Source organism: Panthera tigris, chromosome D2, assembly GCF_018350195.1.
Source record: "Panthera tigris isolate Pti1 chromosome D2, P.tigris_Pti1_mat1.1, whole genome shotgun sequence".
NCBI classification, from domain to species: Eukaryota; Metazoa; Chordata; class Mammalia; order Carnivora; family Felidae; genus Panthera; species Panthera tigris.
The window spans coordinates 80,988,890-81,006,080 of NC_056670.1; the positions used below are offsets into that span (position 1 = coordinate 80,988,890).

Sequence of the window (17,191 nt, forward strand, 5' to 3'; positions counted from 1 at the left end):
CAAAGCAAGCATTCTGGAAAGGAAGGGGAAGGGGAAGGGGAAGGGGAAGGGGAAGGGGAAGGGGAAGGGAAAGGGAAAGGGGAAGGGAAGGGGAAGGGGAAGGGAAGGGACAGGGAAGGGACAGGGAAAGGAAAGGGAAGGGAAGGGAAGGGAAGAGGGGAAGGGAAGGGAAGGGAAGGGAAGGGAAGGGAAGGGAAGGGAAGTGGAGGGGAAGAGAGGGAAGGGAAGGGAAGAAGGGAAGGAGAGAGAAGGGAAAAAGGGAAGGGAAGGAAGAAGGGAAGGGAAGGGGAGGGAAGGGAAAAGAGAAGGGAAGGGAAGGGAAGGGAAGGGAAGGGAAGGGAAAGGGAAGGGAAGGGAAAGGAAGGGAAGGGAACGGAAGGGAAGAAGGGAAGAGAAGGGAAGGGAGGGGAGGGGAAGGGAAGGGAAAAGGGGAAGGAAGAGAAGGGACGAAGGGAAAGGAAGGGAAGGGAAGGGAGGGGAAGAAGGGAAAGGAAGGGAAGGGAAGGGAGGGGAAGAAGGGAAAGGAAGGGAAGAAGGGAAGGGGAGGGAAGGGAAGAAGAGAAGGAAAGGGAAAGGAAGAGGAGGGAAGGGAAGAAGGGAAGGGAAGAAGGGAAGGGAAGGGGAGAGAAGGGAAGGGAAGAAGGGAAGGGAAGGGAAGGGAAGAAGGGAAGGGGAGGGGAGGGGAAAGGGAGGGGAGGGGAGGGGAGGGGAGGGGAGGGGAGGGGAGGGAAGGGAAGGGAAGGGAAGGGAAGGGAAGGGGAGGGGAAGAGAGGGAAGGGAAGGGAAGAAGGGAAGGAGAGAGAAGGGAAAAAGGGAAGGGAAGGAAGAAGGGAAGGGAAGGGGAGGGAAGGGAAAAGAGAAGGGAAGGGAAGGGAAGGGAAGGGAAGGGAAGGGAAGGGAAGAAGGGAAGAGAAGGGAAGGGAAGGGAAAAGGGGAAGGAAGAGAAGGGACGAAGGGAAAGGAAGGGAAGGGAAGGGAGGGGAAGAAGGGAAAGGAAGGGAAGGGAAGGGAGGGGAAGAAGGGAAAGGAAGGGAAGAAGGGAAGGGGAGGGAAGGGAAGAAGAGAAGGAAAGGGAAAGGAAGAGGAGGGGAGGGAAGAAGGGAAGGGAAGAAGGGAAGGGAAGGGAAGAAGGGAAGGGGCGGGAAGGGAAGGGAAGAAGGGAAGGGGCGGGAAGGGAAGGGAAGAAGGGAAGGGGAGGGGAGGGGAGGGAAGGGAAGGGGAGGGGAGGGGAGGGGAGGGGAGGGAAGGGAAGGGAAGGGAAGGGAAGAAGGGAAGGGAGGAAGAAAGAAAGGGAGGGAGGGAGGAAAGGAAGGAAGAAGGAAGGAAGAAGGAAGGAAGAAGGAAGGAAGGAATGAAGGAAGGAAGGAAGGAAAAACTTGCCACTGTATTGCTAAACCCCATTCATATAAACCCAGAACCCAATAGTGTGATTCTGGAGTTAAGTCCCTTTCAACTCAGGGCAAATCTGTCTTATCATGTAAGGCCCAGCTCAAACTATTTCCCTCTGGAAGCTTCTGCCCCCAGAAAAACAAACCGGCTGCTCTGGTAGCGGTCAGCGGTTGCTGGCCCGGATAGATGGGCTTCCCAGGGGCAAGAGCCTGATCTGGCTCCTGGGGAGACAAAGCCACGAGAAATGAGCTCGGACGTCGGAGCACTGAGAGCGACTGTGACTTCAGCAAAGTCAACCTGTCACCGTGTAAGAGCGAATGAAAAGTTTGCTCACCTGGGCCCCATTACAAGCACCGGTTTCTCCGGGGGCGGGCCCAAATCGGTGTGTCCACGTGGGACCTCTCCTGAGAGGCCAGGATCCCCAGAAGAGCTGGGACCAGATTAGACCAGAACCCCCAAGGGTGGTTCTGCATCTAAAGAAGAGGGAGGAAGGAGCACCTGGGGGGGGGGGGGTCAGTCGGCTGAGCGCCCAACTTCGGCTCAGATCATGATCTTGTGGTCCGTGAGTTCGAGTCCCGCGTAGGGCCCTGCGCTGACAGTCGGTCAGCGCAGAGCTGGCTTTAGAGCTCTGTCCCCGTCTCTCTGCCCCTCCCCCGCTCACACACTCTCTCTCTCTCTCTCTCAAAACGGAACATAAAACATGTTTTAAAAAGAAAAAAGAAGAGGGAGGGAGAAATGCAACGATTCTCTGTGAGCAGGCAGCCTCTGCTCTTTCTCCCTCCTCATACCCTCGCTTAGAGCTACGAGCCACGGTGCCCCCCTCCTGCCGAGGGGTTTCCTTCTTGCCCCCACGAGATCCCCTTCCCTGGGGAAGACCTGCGCACTGTACCTCCAGGTGCAAGTCCTGTCCCACCGGCCCTCCTGCCCCCATGGGACTCCCAGGTCCACCTGCTTGGGCAAAATCCACTTCTGTGTGGTACCTGATCACCCGTGTTTCCAGCGCAGGCCTCCCTTCAGCGCTTCTCTGGTCTTGTCGCTGGAGAGTTTCCCTGTCATTTCCTTTCCTTTGGTGTCACATTTGCCATTCTCCACGGCGCCTGCCCTTACAGTTGTCGCGAGGCATGTTCCGCTCCGATTCTCCCAGTCCTCTGGGTCTGGCCGGAAGGCGTCCTCCCCAACAGAGGCCGCTGCCGTGTTTGGGATACGCGGTCCCTCCTTTCACGGCTGTGTCAGTCACCGGTGTCATAAACCAGGACCCAGGAGACATAGGCAGCCCTTTTGTGATGTCTCCAGAGATGGCTTTCCCGGGCCCCTCATTCGCCCCCAAGGGAAGAAAACATGATGATGCCCCAGGATCCCTACAACCTTCATTTTCCTACTGAGAAAGATCGAAACCGCTAGAATGAATTCCAGGTCTGTTTGTTCCCGTCATGTTCTCACTCAGCTTCCCTCCTCCCCCAGCAAACTGACAGAATCGGAGACATTCCTGGAGAAGCTGGAGACTCTCAGCGAGCTCCCGTCCACCTGCCACACACACACGGTGGGAACACGGTGCTGCCTCTCGACACCTGGCAGGGTCTGCACGGGGCTGTTGGCCATGGGGAGTCTCTGTGGACTCACCACCGCCCCCCCCCCCCCGCCTTGCATCGGCTCCCTGGGAGCAGAAACCGGCCACCCCCACCTCGCCCAGGAACGGGTGCTCAGGTGGCTTGCTCGCAGCACCTGAGGTCACGCTCCCACGAAGAGCTGCGTATTTTCACGTCGGACCCAGGAAGCTTTCAAACAGATCTCCAAACCTCTCAGACGTTCCTCATAGGTTCCTGCGGCCAGACTGCGGAACGTGAAGCTGTGCTCAGACCTTTACACATCCAGTCGTATTGTTCAAAATCCATGGATGTAAAGGAAACGGTGAGAAAAATATTTACAATTGAAACCCACAGCAGCAGGGATTCAGATTCTCTCTCTCTCTCTCTCCATATATATATCCATATATATATATCCATATATATATATATCCATATATATATCCATATATATATATCCATTATATATATATATACATATATATATCCATTATATATATATATATGTATATATCTCCATAATATATATATATATATTTTTTTTTTTTTTTCATTTTCCTCAGAACCTCCGTGTTAGGGGGGCAGGGCCTGGACCACCATGAGCCATACAAACCCCCGTGGGCGGCATACCTGCCCTCGAACCTCCAGTGTGCACCGACTCAAGCCCACATGAGGTACCAACGCTGTAATCCCTGCTAGGGGTTCCTCTTCAAGAACAATCTGAGCTGTCACTGCAGGGACCACGAGTAAGTGACAGGTGGAACAGGATCTTGACTCCCACTCGTGCTCCCATTGGTGTGGAACGAAGCTGCAAGCCCTAAAGAGCCATCTGGGCTACCGGAGGCACACGGTTACGAGACAAGCTCACCCTTTGCATGTCAAGGGTTCCCCAAGGGGCCCCTTCAGGGGTGCGGCGCTGGGAGTCGGTGGGCACTGACCTAGGAACCCGGTCTTTGGTCTGGAACAAGCGGTCCCACTGTGGGACACAGAACATCCTCCATCGATGGATGCGGGCGGCGGAGGGGGGTGATGCAACCTTGAACCTGGGAAAGGGGCGGCTGGGGCGGTGGTGGTTTGAGGCAGCGTTCACTAAACGCTCTTGGGCAAAGACACCAAAGCCCATCTCGTTGCGCCAGCCTTGATTCCGCCCGAGACCTCAGGAAAGAGTGAAGATTGCTCCTGCTTCCTGAGCGCGGCAGGGATGCGAAGCCCGTCCTGCCCGACGTCACCCCAAAGCTCCCCCACCAGGCTGCACCGGCTTCCACCTGTGCCCTCCACACTCAGCCCGCCCACCGCAAAACGACGCATGAAGCCAGAGTTGTGTTCTTACAGACAAAAATGCCCTTGACTTCTTTCAGCGCCCTGCCCGAGTCTGATAAAAATGTCTGCTGCTCAAAGGTAGCCCCGAAAATCCTGCAGCAAGAAGTCTGGCCAGGTGAGGAAACTTGGGGTCCTGGATCACCAGCCTCGCGTTTCCCCTGAAACAAAGCTTCCAAGGGCTGGATCTGGCAAGTCACCCATTCTCCTGCCAAGTCCTCAGAATAAAAACACCTGACATTCAACAAACAGAGGGACGTAAAAATAAAGAGAAATGTAAGTGGGTTTGGTGCTTATCTGTCTTTCCAACAAAAGATAACAGGTAATTGCTTTTTTATCACCAGCACTTGAAATTTGAAAGTAAAGAAGGAGCCAGGCTTGATATCGCACCTAAACTTGGCAGTCCATTGATCCTTAACTTCCACTTCTGCTGAGGACCAAATAGTCAGACAACCCAGATGCTCGTAGACGATTCAATAAGAAAAATAGCCAAGAAGCAGCAGAGGCAATGTCAGCCGCGTCGTTTCCAACAGGAGGGCTTTCTGTTTAGATTTTGTTAACTGATTACGTATATGCATGCCCCCCCCCTCCCTTCACCGCCACCCCTCCCACCGGAAGTTCTAAAATGTCACCGATTCTCTAAATCCAGCCTTTCCCAAAGAAGAGACATCTGAACAAGGGGAACAGGATGCTTCATACCTTCCCCAGGAAAGGAGAAAGCTGTCACCTAGCAACCCGGCCCCCCAAAATGCCCTCCAGTTACCTGGCTCTTGTGAAAACTGAGCATCTTTAACAGACACAGCCACTGCCTCAGTTGTCACAGCAAAGCGCTTTGCAGGGAGCACCCCTCTCTCCTCTCTTTCCGCCCCCCAGGTAGTGCCACAGAGTGAGCCAACAAACCTCGTGTCCAGGCTTCCCGGGTTGTCTCCCTCTGAGATGAAGATCCCCCGATTCCTCCCCGCCTAAATCTCCTGCAACTCAACGCAACAGAAATGTACTTTTTTTCTGTCTGAAGAATTCTCTGGATGCTCAAGAAATTGCATGGCTCAGCAGAGAATCGTGGTCTCTTTCATCTGGAGGTAATTCTCCAGGTTTCAACTGGTTATTCTTTATTGAACATTTTTTTTTGAAATCGAAAAGATTTATTGAATATTGTCATGGGTTAAATGGTGCCTCCCCCCCACCCAATACCTATGTTGAAGTCTTAAGGTGATTGGGTTGAAATGAGATCAGTAGGGTGGCCCTGATCCAATATGACTGGTATCCTTATAAAAAGGGGAAGTTTGGACACAGACACACACACACACACAGACACACACACACACACACACACACACACACACACACAGACCATGTGAAGATAAAGGCAGAGAGCAGGGTGATGTATGAATGAGCCAAGAAATGAGAGACGGCCAGCAACCCACCAGAAGTGGGGAACGAGAAGGACGGAACGGATCGTCCATGCGTCACAGTCTCAGAAGGACCCAACTCTGCCAGTGACACGTTGATTTTGGATGTCAGGCCTCCGGAGCTGGAAAGTAATACGTTCCTGCTGTCTAAGCCACTCTGTGTATAGTCCTTTGTTTGAGTGTCCCAGGAGACCCTTCCTATGATTCCCCACATGTCATATGCTGCTACGGGTGTCACTCCCTTTCTCATCGAGCCCCCACGGCTCCCCACGTCTGATTCACCACGGTTAGCACACAAGCAAGCCGGGGCTTGGTGAAATGGTGCGAACTTGCCCAACACCCCACAGCTCCCAAGTGCAGGAACTGGAATTCCCGCTCAAGTCAGATGCCCCGGGAGACCACGCTCTGAACCTCCTTGCTGTTCTCCCTCTGCTCCTTCTAGATGTAGCTTCCTTCACCCCGCAGACTGGGGCTTCCCCCAGAAGTAACTAACAGCGAGGCTAACTGCGAACCAGGACAGGGAAACCCGAGAAGACCAAGGTGGCTATGAAATATTTAACATGTCGATGGGAGGCACATTGCCAGCTGAACTCCAGCCAGGAATGGTCCTTGGCTGACAGGCAAGAGATTTCTGCTGTAGCAAGATGAGCCGGGAGCAAAGTTAGCCTTGAACTTCATTAAACCTCTGTGTCTCTAGGGCCACGGGGAGAAAGAGCCCGGAGCGGGCCCTGCAGTCCCAGCACTGAGCAAGGTGGTGCAGAGGGACCTTCCCACCGCGGTGGCAGAGTAGGGCACTTCCGGAAGTATTTTCTCACATTTGCAACACTCAGCAATTCTACTGTAGCTTGGATTCGTGCATTTACCACGGACAGCAAAACATCTACCAGGGAAAGCAAACTTTGGTGAATAGAGGAAAACCCCACAGTAGGGCTCTGTTCCACGACAGAGAGGGGCTAAAATTACCACAGGCAAGTGATGGCGAATTGGTATCCCCAACAAGGTCACCATGTTCAGAAAGCTAACCGCGTGGGCGGGTGTGTGTGTGTGTGTGTGTGTGCCCGCATAGAAGGATTCTTTGTTGTTTGTGGAGTCTCTGCAGTAGTATTTCATGACCTGGTGAAGGTTTCCCATCAAAGAAGTTGCCTCCGTCTACAACATTATGTAAAGGGTCAAATCATATAAATAAATGCATTTAAAAATTTTTTTAATCTTTATTTATTTTTGAGAGAGAGAGACAGACAACAAAGACAGAGACAGAGTGTGAATGAGGAGGAACAGAGAGACAAGGAGCCACAGAATCCAAAGCGGGATCCAGGCTCCGAGCTGTCAGCACAGAGCCCGACACGGGGCTCGAACTCACGAACCGCGAGATCATGACCTGAGCCGAAGTCAGACGCTTCACCGGCTGAACCACCCAGGCGCCCCTGAATAAACACATTTTAGTGATTCTTCCAGTCACACAGACCTTCAGCCAAACTGCTACAGAAATAAATTTGTTCAGTAAATATAGCACCCAGGAAATGATCAAATATTAAAATTTGATTAAAATGTTTTAATGAAGCAGAAGAAATATAATGCTTACTTTGTGATTTTTATAAAATGGGCAAAATCTCTAAGACCACTATATTTGGAAAAGCTTACAAATTAAATTTCTCCAGCATGTACTTATTAAATAAGTACATAATTTTTTTTTTAAAAAAAAGAGATTTCTTATGATAAAATATGAAGTTCCAGACAAGGAAACCTTAGGAGCTGGGAACAAGGCAAGCATTCCCAAGATCGCGGGGGCGCTGCTGACACAGTAAGAAAAGGAGGCAAGAGACAAAACTCTCACAACTTCAGACGATGTGACTGTCCACCTGGGAACCCAAGGGTCTAAGCTGAAAACCATTAGAACCAATGGCAGAGCTGAGTGGTTAAAGCACAATCAAAAACTACTTCCAGGGGCGCCTGGGTGGCTCAGTCGGTTGAGCGTCCGACTTCGGCTCAGGTCACGATCTCGCGGTCCGTGAGTTCGAGCCCCGCGTCGGGCTCTGTGCTGACAGCTCAGAGCCTGGAGCCTGTTTCAGATTCTGTGTCTCCCTCTCTCTCTGACCCTCCCCCGTTCATGCTCTGTCTCTCTCTGTCTCAAAAATAAATAAACGTTAAAAAAAAAAATTAAAAAAAAAAAAACTACTTCTAAGCATCACAAAGAACAGCAATAATCAATTACAAATCATCAGGAGAAAAAAATTAACACTGGCAAGAAAAGGAATGCATCTAACATGAAATCTGCTACACCTAGGTCGAGAAAATCCTAAAATTATACTCGAGGAGACAAAGGAAAGGCTAGGTGCGTGAGGAAGCACACGTTTCCAGATGAAGAGGTCAAAATTGTAAAGTCAACACCGTCCAAGTTAATTTATATATTCTAAACTTAATTAAAAATGGACAATAAATAAATATTAGATAAAACTTCAAAGTATGATTCATAAATGTATGTGGAAAAGAGAATACATAAGAATACCCAAGTCAATTTTGATAATACATAGTAAAAGTGTGATATTACCATAATACGTATCAAAACTTATTCAAATGCTGTATTAATAATTCAAACAGTGTGGTCTCAGCAAAGGAAAAGATGGACAGATCAGTGAAATAAAACAGAAAGTCAGACACCCTTGTACTATCAACAAGATGTTATAAATCAAAGGGACTAGGATTGGTATTGATAACCCATTTAGGGATAAAATAATGCTATGGTTCGTATTTGAACCCATTCATGGGGCGCCTGGCTGGCTCAGTTGGTGGTGCGTGTGACTCTTGATCTCAGGGTTATGAGTTCGAGCCCCACGTTGGGGGTAGAGATTACTTAAAAATCCTTTAAAAAAATAAAGCCATTCACAAAACTAAATTTAAAATAGATCAAAAGTGTAAACATAAAAAGTGGAATTTAAAAAAAATAAAAGAATATTTTTTTTAAATTTTTTTAACTTTTTTTTTTTAATTTATTTTTGAGACAGAGACAGAGCATGAACGGGGGAGGGTCAGAGAGAGGGAGACACAGAATCTGGAACAGGCTCCAGGCTCTGAGCTGTCAGCACAGAGCCCGACGCGGGGCTCAAACTCATGGACTGTGAGATCATGACCTGAGCCGAAGTCGGCCACTCAACCGACTGAGCCACCCAGGCGCCCCAAGAATTTTTTTATAATATTGGAAGTCCTCTTAAAGAAGACAAAATATCCAGAGCTCATAAAAGATAGATAGCCAAAGTGTAAAATAATGAGTAACTTGTATACGACGAATATTATTACATACAGAATTAAATGACAAGCAAAAAAAAATTAAATAACAAGCAACAGATTAGAAGAAACATTAAAAGGATACATACACAGGACATAATATTAACTTCTATGATTATATTAGAAGAACATACTTTATAAAAGTGAGTTAGTGATTTGAACACGGATTTCACAGAAAAACAAATACAATGGGACAATATTCAATTAAAAGGTGCCGGAGGTTTTTAGCAATTGAGAAAAAATAAATTAAAACAATGTTTAAAGAAAATAAAATAATACCTTCTGCAGTAAAGGATATCATCAAGAAAGTGAAAAGACAATCTACAGAATGGAACAAAATGTTTGCAGATCATATACCTGATAAGGATCCAGAGGCCTGCATATATAAAGAACTCTACAACTCAACAACAAAAAGGCAAACAACCCCATGGCCCAAGAACTTGAACAGACATTTCTTCAAAGAAACTATCCAATGGCCAATGAGCACATGAAAAGAATCTCAACATCCTCAGTCATGGGGGAAATGCAAATCAAGACCACCATAAGACACTACTTTATATCCACTACTGTGGCTATAATTAAATCTAAAACAAAACAAACATACAAAAAAAAAAAAACAGAAAAAAATTGGTGGTAGTAAGGATGGGAAGGAATGAAACTTCCCATACATTGCTGGTGGGACTATAAATAGTATGGCTGCTATGGAAAACTGTTTAGAAGTTCTTCAAAGAGTTAAACATAATTACCATATGACCATGTTATCATATATGTGTATACACATGCATGCATTTATGTATGCATATACAGATACACACACACACACAAAAGAACTGAAAACAGGTACTCAGATAAACACTTGTATGCAAACCTTTGTATCAGTACTATTCACAATAGCCGACAGGTGGAAACAACCCAAATATCCACCGACAAATGGATAAACAAATTTGTACATTACACGAGGGATTTTATATATATATATATATATATATGTACCTAGATACAACGGAAATATTCAGCTGTGAGAAGAAATGAGGTGCTGACACATGCTACAACATGGATGACTCTCGAAAACATCGTGCTGAGTAAAAGGAGCCAGACACAGAGGATCACATAGTATATGATTCCCTTTACATGAAATGTCCAGATAGGTCAGGCCACGATGATGAAAAGTAGATTAGTAGTTGCTAAGAACTGGGGGGAGGTATGAGTAGGAAGGGCTTTCATTGGGAGTGGCGAAATGTTTTGGAACTGGAGAGAGGTGGTGGTTGTATAACATCGTGAATGTTCATGCAGTGCACGCTTTAAAATGGATACATTTTTTTGTTATGAGAATTTCACCCCAATGAAAACAACAGCGAGATACCTTACCTTTTTCTTAGTTTGGAAAACACACACACACACACACACACACACACACACCTATAAAAATGCAGTATTAGGGGGCGCCTGGGTGGCTCAGTCAGTTAAGTGTCCGACTCTTGATTTTGGCTTAGGTCATGATCTCCCAGTTCGTGAGATTGAGCCCCATGTTGGGCTCTGTGCTGACAGCAGAGGACCTGCTTGGGATTCTCTCTCTCCCTTTCTCTCTGCCCCTCCTCTCTCTCTCTCAAAATAAATATAGTTTTTCAAAAAATCCAGTCTTAGGGTGTGGGAAAGTGGGTTCTCTCCACACTTGGCTCAAATATAAACCAGTAGAGCACTTTTGGGAGGGAAATTTGGTGATATGTATCAAATTTCAAATGTATATACCTGGGACGCCTGGGTGGCTCAGTCGGTTAAGCATCTGACTCTTGGTTTCAGTTCAGGTCAAGATCTCACGGTTCCTGAGTTCGAACCCCGAGTCAGGCTCTGTGCTGTTGCAGAATCTGCTTGAGATTTCTCTCCCTCTCTCTCTGCCCCTCCCCCACTTGTGCATGGTCTCACTCTCTCTCTCAAAAAATAAATAAAATAACCAAAAAACCCAAAAGTATATACCTTGTGACCCATCAATTTCACTTCTAAAATTCAATTCCACACATGCCCCAAGATAGATGTATATGTTCGCTGGTGCTTAGTTGTTTAAAAAATAAAACAAAATTAAAAATCTGGCAAATGGGTGTCGTTGGTTTTGTTGAGAGCCTCAAAGAAGAAACTGAAGGACCGTTTCGTCTCAAATTGCCCTTAAACATCCCTTAAATCACCCATAAATTACATATATGTGATTCGTGTAAACAACTCTGTACGGCAATAAAAATGTACAAATATACAGTTTACACTGTAATGTATAATCTCTAGTTCCATAAAGTGGTCGTAATAAAAATTAAGTCGTTCAAGTGCTACACTGCTTAGACACACTTCAACAAATCTGTAAGTCTTCAAACTTGCCGGCTCCGTCTGCTGGTGCATAATGAAGTGTCCCTGCATTTTGGTCTTCTCATCTGCAAAGTAGGGATGACACACGCCTACCTCAAAGGGCCGCTGGGAGGACACGCGGAGTTAATTCAGATCAAGTGCCCGCCACCGTATGCGGTGCACCTTCAGCCTGCGGTAAATGCGGGATGTTATCAGGCAGTCAAGGGGTTGACTTTCTAGAAGGGAGGTAGGTGAGTCACAGATAATTTTATAGGCTACAAGATGAAGAGGGTTCGGACAGCTGCGGGCACAGAGCAGGGGCACTTGGGGCAGGCTGCCCACACAGAGGGGCCTTACCCACCACCTCTCAGTCCATTTGGAAGTTGGGTATGAACCCATTTTCCGAGACTGGAACCAATGGCGCCTAGGACCAACACCACCATGCTCTTCCCTGGCGATCACAGATGGTACTTCTGCATGCCCGTGCTATCGGCCATTAGCACCTGTGTTTAAGAATTCCCTGTGTTTGTTCTCGGGAAAATAAACTGTTAGAAAGGAAAATCAATTTTCATTAGCAGTGCTATTCCTTTCGAGAAAGTCCTTTCTCAAATAAAAGTGGTGGAGGACACTCCGAAAGCTGGTGTCACCTTGACATTCTCTACAGGACTGAGTGAGCTGCCGACTCCGGCCTCGGGGCTGTCTTCTCCCCTCGGCCCTAGGTCAGCATCCCGGATGACCTGTCCACAGAAGCCACAGCAGGTGCCGTGGAAGCAGAGAGCGGGCTGGGCGGGGCTGGGGTGCACCGAGAGCCTCCCCTCAGGCCCCTTACTTCAGCTCATGGGAACAGGAGTAGTGTTGCCCAACCCAGTTTTTTAAGAGAAACTCGATGCCTGAATTTTTAGTTAAAATCTCCCAATTTTTTTAATATTCAAAGTATGCAAAGACACTCTTGGGCCCAACCAAATACTTCTGTGCGATGAATCTGGCCCAACGGCCCTAATTGGTGGCTTCTGTGACACACATTTGGCCTTGCAGGGTTGAAACTGTGCATCCAAAGGAGCTCACGAGACCATGGCTATGATGTCATAGGAAGATGATCGGCCGTGTTCTTTGGATCCGGCCAAGCCCATCGTTGGATGGGAGTCAATTTCCCACCCCCAGCCTGTCAATCAGCTGCCTCCAGGATTTGGCCCCATTCTCCCCTCCACACCGCGTCCCCCTGCGGGGGGTCATCCTTTGAAATAATACCTGTCACTCTGTGCAGTGCTTCAGACACACCTCACTTAACAAAAGTAAATCACAAGACACATTCTCTGCCAAGAAAGCAAGCACACCGAGTTTGATTCTTCGTTTCCACTTAAAGAGTCAACAGGATTTGTGCCGTTCAGCACCTCCCCTTTGTCAGTGGAGCTTTTAGAAAGATTATCTTAAATGAAGGTAAAGAGAAGGATGGAATCAGGGAAGGGAAGGTACAGAGCCACCAGGCAATGCCAGAGCAGAATCGATTTTCCCTAAGTGAGGGGAGTGAGCGCAAAGCATGGCCTGGCAGAGTTACTCGGAAACCCGCTCTTTCCCAGATGGTGGGATGCCCCCGCCTTGCGCTATTGATCTCACCGCATGCACGGCCAGAAGACAGGAAGACCTCTGATTATCTGGTGATTTTAGTATCTTTCCCTCCTTCCTGATCAGCAGGGTGATGGGTTCTGAAGACAATTTCTTTATTTTTTAAAATTTTTAATGTTTATTTATTTCGGGAGAGAGGGAGAGACAGAGCATGAGTGGGGAGGGACAGAGAGAGAGGGAGACACAGAGTCCGAAGCGGGCTCCGGGCTCCGAGCCGTCAGCACAGAGCCCGATGCGGGGCTCGAACTCACGAACGGTGAGATCATGACCTGAGCCGAAGTCGGACGCTTCACCGACTGAGCCACCCAGGTGCGCCTAAAGACAATTTCTGGGCTTGATTTCTCGTATCCGGCGTGGGCAAAATGACTTCTAAAGAACACACTCATCTTTAGAAGAGATAAATGCTGACCCACTACGTAAAACATGTGGCGCCTGCCATCCTGTGTCTGAAAGTGACTCAGAGCCTCGCTGAGGTCACGCACAACGCACCTTCACCTCCACCTTCCTCCCACGTCATGGAGGGTGTGACTACACTCCTAACACCCTCCTTCATCCACCCAGTCACTCCTGGCCCTCCTCTGATCTCTCTCACCCAGAGCCAGGTCCCAGCCCCCAGGGACCCACGGTAACTGACATGACACTGAGCATAGTAAAACTCTCCCATAAATTACCATTTGAGTACAAAGTGTACAAGCTATCGTTGGTTTTCCAATATCCCAACTCTTAGTTAAGGGGGAGAGGGGGGTCTCTGCGGCCTTAATTAATTCCTTGTCCCTTCCCTTTTATTATGTCAAGGAAGGTATCATGACCTGTATACCTGGCCAAGTGAATGACACCAAGGCCTCACTCTTTTTTGGTCACTGATAAAGCAACCTTTAAAATTACTCTCATCAATATGCTATGACTTCTTCCTGCTGAATTCTACCCATTGCCTATGATCTCAAGATGGCTGAGAAACGTGGAGGCAGAAATTTCTCACAATATTTACATAGCACTCTCTCTTTTTCTCCCTTTGGTAAATACATTTACTGGAATCCCTAAAACCACGGAGAGGAAGTGACACGCTATTTTTCACGTGCCAAAAAAAAAAGAACTTTCAACCCAGAATCCTATATACCTCGGGAAAATATCATTCAGAAACGAAGGGGAATATCAAGACATTCTCAGATAGAAAAAAGAAAAAAACTAAGAAAATCTGTGGCCAACAGACTTACCCTAAGAGAATGCTAAAGGTAGTTCTCTCTAAACAGAAAGGAAAAGATGAACGAAACTTGGAACATCAGGAAGGAAGGAAGAACACAGTGAGCAAAAGTATGAATAAATACAATAGGTCTTCTTCCCCTCTTGAGTTTCATGGGTTATGTTTAATGGTTGCAGCAAAAATCACAACACTATCTAACGCGGTTCTAAATGTACATAAAGGAAGTATTTTAAATCCTTACATTATAAATGGGGGAGGGTAAAGGGTTGTACAGGGAGGTGAGGTTTCTGTACGTCACTTGAACTGGCAAAATGATGACAAGAGACTATGATTTTATACGTGTAGCTACTTAATATGGCTAGCTGCTCTCCTTCAATTAATGTTTGCATGATCTGTCTGTTTCCATCCTTTTACATTCAGCCTGCCTAGATTGCTATATTTAAAGTGAGTTTCATGTAGATAGCAAGTGTTTGGGTCTTGTTTCATAGTCTAGTTCATAAATTTTGCCTTTGAATTTATGCATTTGCATTACATACATACATGAGACATACAAATACATAAATATACACGTAAATATATGTTATAGATCACGTATATATCATGTATATATAAATATATATCTCAGGTAATTTTATGTAAATAGTATGTATACATGATATAGTTCATATACGTATAGTACATGTGTGATATAAATTCATATTATGTGTGTATATATATCATGTATGTATATATGTGATGTATGGAATATTACATCTAATACCTCATCCCTAGAGTAACCATCAAAAAAGCTATACAAAGACATTCTGAAAAAAATTATAGTGAAATCACAATGAAATTATAAGAAATGTTCAAGTAACACACAGGAAGGCAGGAAAAGAAAACAGAGAAATGAAAAACCTAAGAAAAAGCGGAAACACAACAAATAAAATGGTTGACTCAAGCCTTAACTTCTCTATGATTATATTAAATGCAAGTGGTCCAAATACACAAAGTAAAAGACAGAAGTTTGTGGAGTGGTTTATAAAATATGACCCGACCATTTGCTATCCACAAAAAACTCACTTTAAAGATAGCGAGTAGGGGTGCCTGGGTGGCTCAGCCAGTTAAGCATCTGATTCTTGATTTCGGCTCAGGTCATGATCTCACATTTCAAGGGATCAAGCCCCGCGTCGGGCTCTGTGCGGGCAGCATGGTGCCTGTGTGGGATTCTTTCTCTCCCTCTTTCTCTGGCCCTCCCCTGCTCGTCCTCGCTCATACACTCCTTCTCTCTCTCTCTCAAAATAAATAAAAAGTTCAATAAATAAATAAATAAAGCAATAGAGGCAGGCTGAAAGTAAAAGAATGGAAACATTCATCACAGGAAAGGAAGAGCAGCTATGGGAATATCAGACAAACAGACTTCAGAGCAAAGAAAATCACCAGAGTAAGGGAAGGACAGTGTATGATGATAAAAGAGCCAATCTACCCAGGAGACAGGAGAATCATAACTGCGTATGTCTCACACAACAGAGCTGCGAAATACGTGTGGCAAAAGTGGATAGAACTGAAAGACAAACCCGAAACTATCCTAGGAGATCTTCACGCCCCTCTCCCAACTGTGGACAGAAGGGACAGGCACAAAACCAGCAAGGACACAGAAGAGCTGAACAATACCCAACAACCACGAGGAGCGCATCGACATTTATATACCACTGGGTCCACCGACAGCAGAACGCACATCACTTCCAAGTGGCCACAGAACATGTACCAAAATACACCACGTCCTGAGCCATAAAACAAACAGCAACACATTTTAAAAAGTCATAGTCATACCTAGTGCGTTTTCTGACTAGAGCGGGATCAAACTAGAAACCGGTAACAGGAAAATCCCCAAACACTTAGAAACTAAGCAACGTACTTCTAAATAATCAATGAGTCAAAGAGGACACCTCAAAGAAAAGAAAAAGGGAAGGGAAGGGAATGAAAAGAAAACTACAACATATCAACGTTTGTGACACAGCTGTGGCAGTGCATTTATAGCACTAGACGCCAACAACAGAAAAGAGGAAAAGTTTCAAATCAACACTCTAAGCTCCCACCTCCAGCAGCTAGGCACATAAGGGCAAACTAATCCCAAAGGAGGCAGCAGGAGGGAATTATAAAGGTAAAACAGAAATCAGTGAAGTCAAAACCAGAGAAACAATAGAGAAAATCAATAGAACAGAGCTGGTGTAAATAAAGTTGACAAACTTCGAATAAGAGAAAGAAAGAGAAGAAACAGATTACCAATATCAGGAATGAAATACAAAGATATCACTACAGACCTTACAGACATTAAAAGGATGATAAGTAAATACTATGAACAAGCCTATACGTGTAAATCTGACAACTGAGATGAAATGAACCAATCCCCTGAAAACGCAAACTACTGCAACTCACCCAATATCAAGCACACAATTTGACTAGCTCTGTAACGATCAAGAAAACTGAATTTATAATTAAATCCTCTGCCCCCCCCCCAAATTTCCAGGCCCAGCTGGTTTCACTTGAGAATGCTACCAAACATTTAATGGAGAATTAAACATCAATTCTACAGAAATTCCTTCCAGAGAAAAAGAATACCTCCCAGTTTATTTTATAAAGCTAGTATTTCCCTACTACAAAAAACAGACTGGAAAGAAAGAAATAAAATTGTCCTTATTTATATATGACATGCTTGTCTACCTGGAATATCCCCCAAAATATCTAAAAAAAAGCTCCTAGAACTAGTAAGTTCAACAAGGCTGCAGGAGACAACATAAACATACAAAAATCAATTGTGTTTCTTTATTTTTTTATTATTTTATTTTATTATTTTTTAATATGAAGTTTATTGTCAAAGTGGTTTCCACACAACACCCAGGGCCCATCCCAACAGGTGCCGTCCTCCATGCCCATCACCCACTTTCCCCTCCCACCCCCCATCAACCCTCAGTTTATTCTCAGTTTTTAAGAGTCTCTTATGGTTTGTTTCTATATAACAATGAACACATGGATACCACAAGCTCAATTGCAATCCCCTGTTATAATTGCTCAAA

At 46.1% G+C, this 17,191-nt stretch overlaps 1 protein-coding gene across 5 annotated transcripts in view; it reads right to left on the minus strand.

Moving 5' to 3' along the window:
• CD2H10orf90 (chromosome D2 C10orf90 homolog) overlaps positions 1-17,191 on the minus strand; it is a 264,239-nt gene that overhangs the window by 91,383 nt on the left and 155,665 nt on the right. For 2 of the 5 annotated variants that reach the window (XM_042960025.1, XM_042960023.1), the window contains exon 1: positions 2,370-2,570. The exons of the other annotated variants lie outside the window; for them this stretch is intronic. The gene's annotated coding sequence lies outside the window, so the exon portion shown is untranslated. Of the gene's footprint in view, positions 1-2,369; positions 2,571-17,191 lie in introns of those variants that run through there. 5 annotated transcript variants of the gene reach the window in all.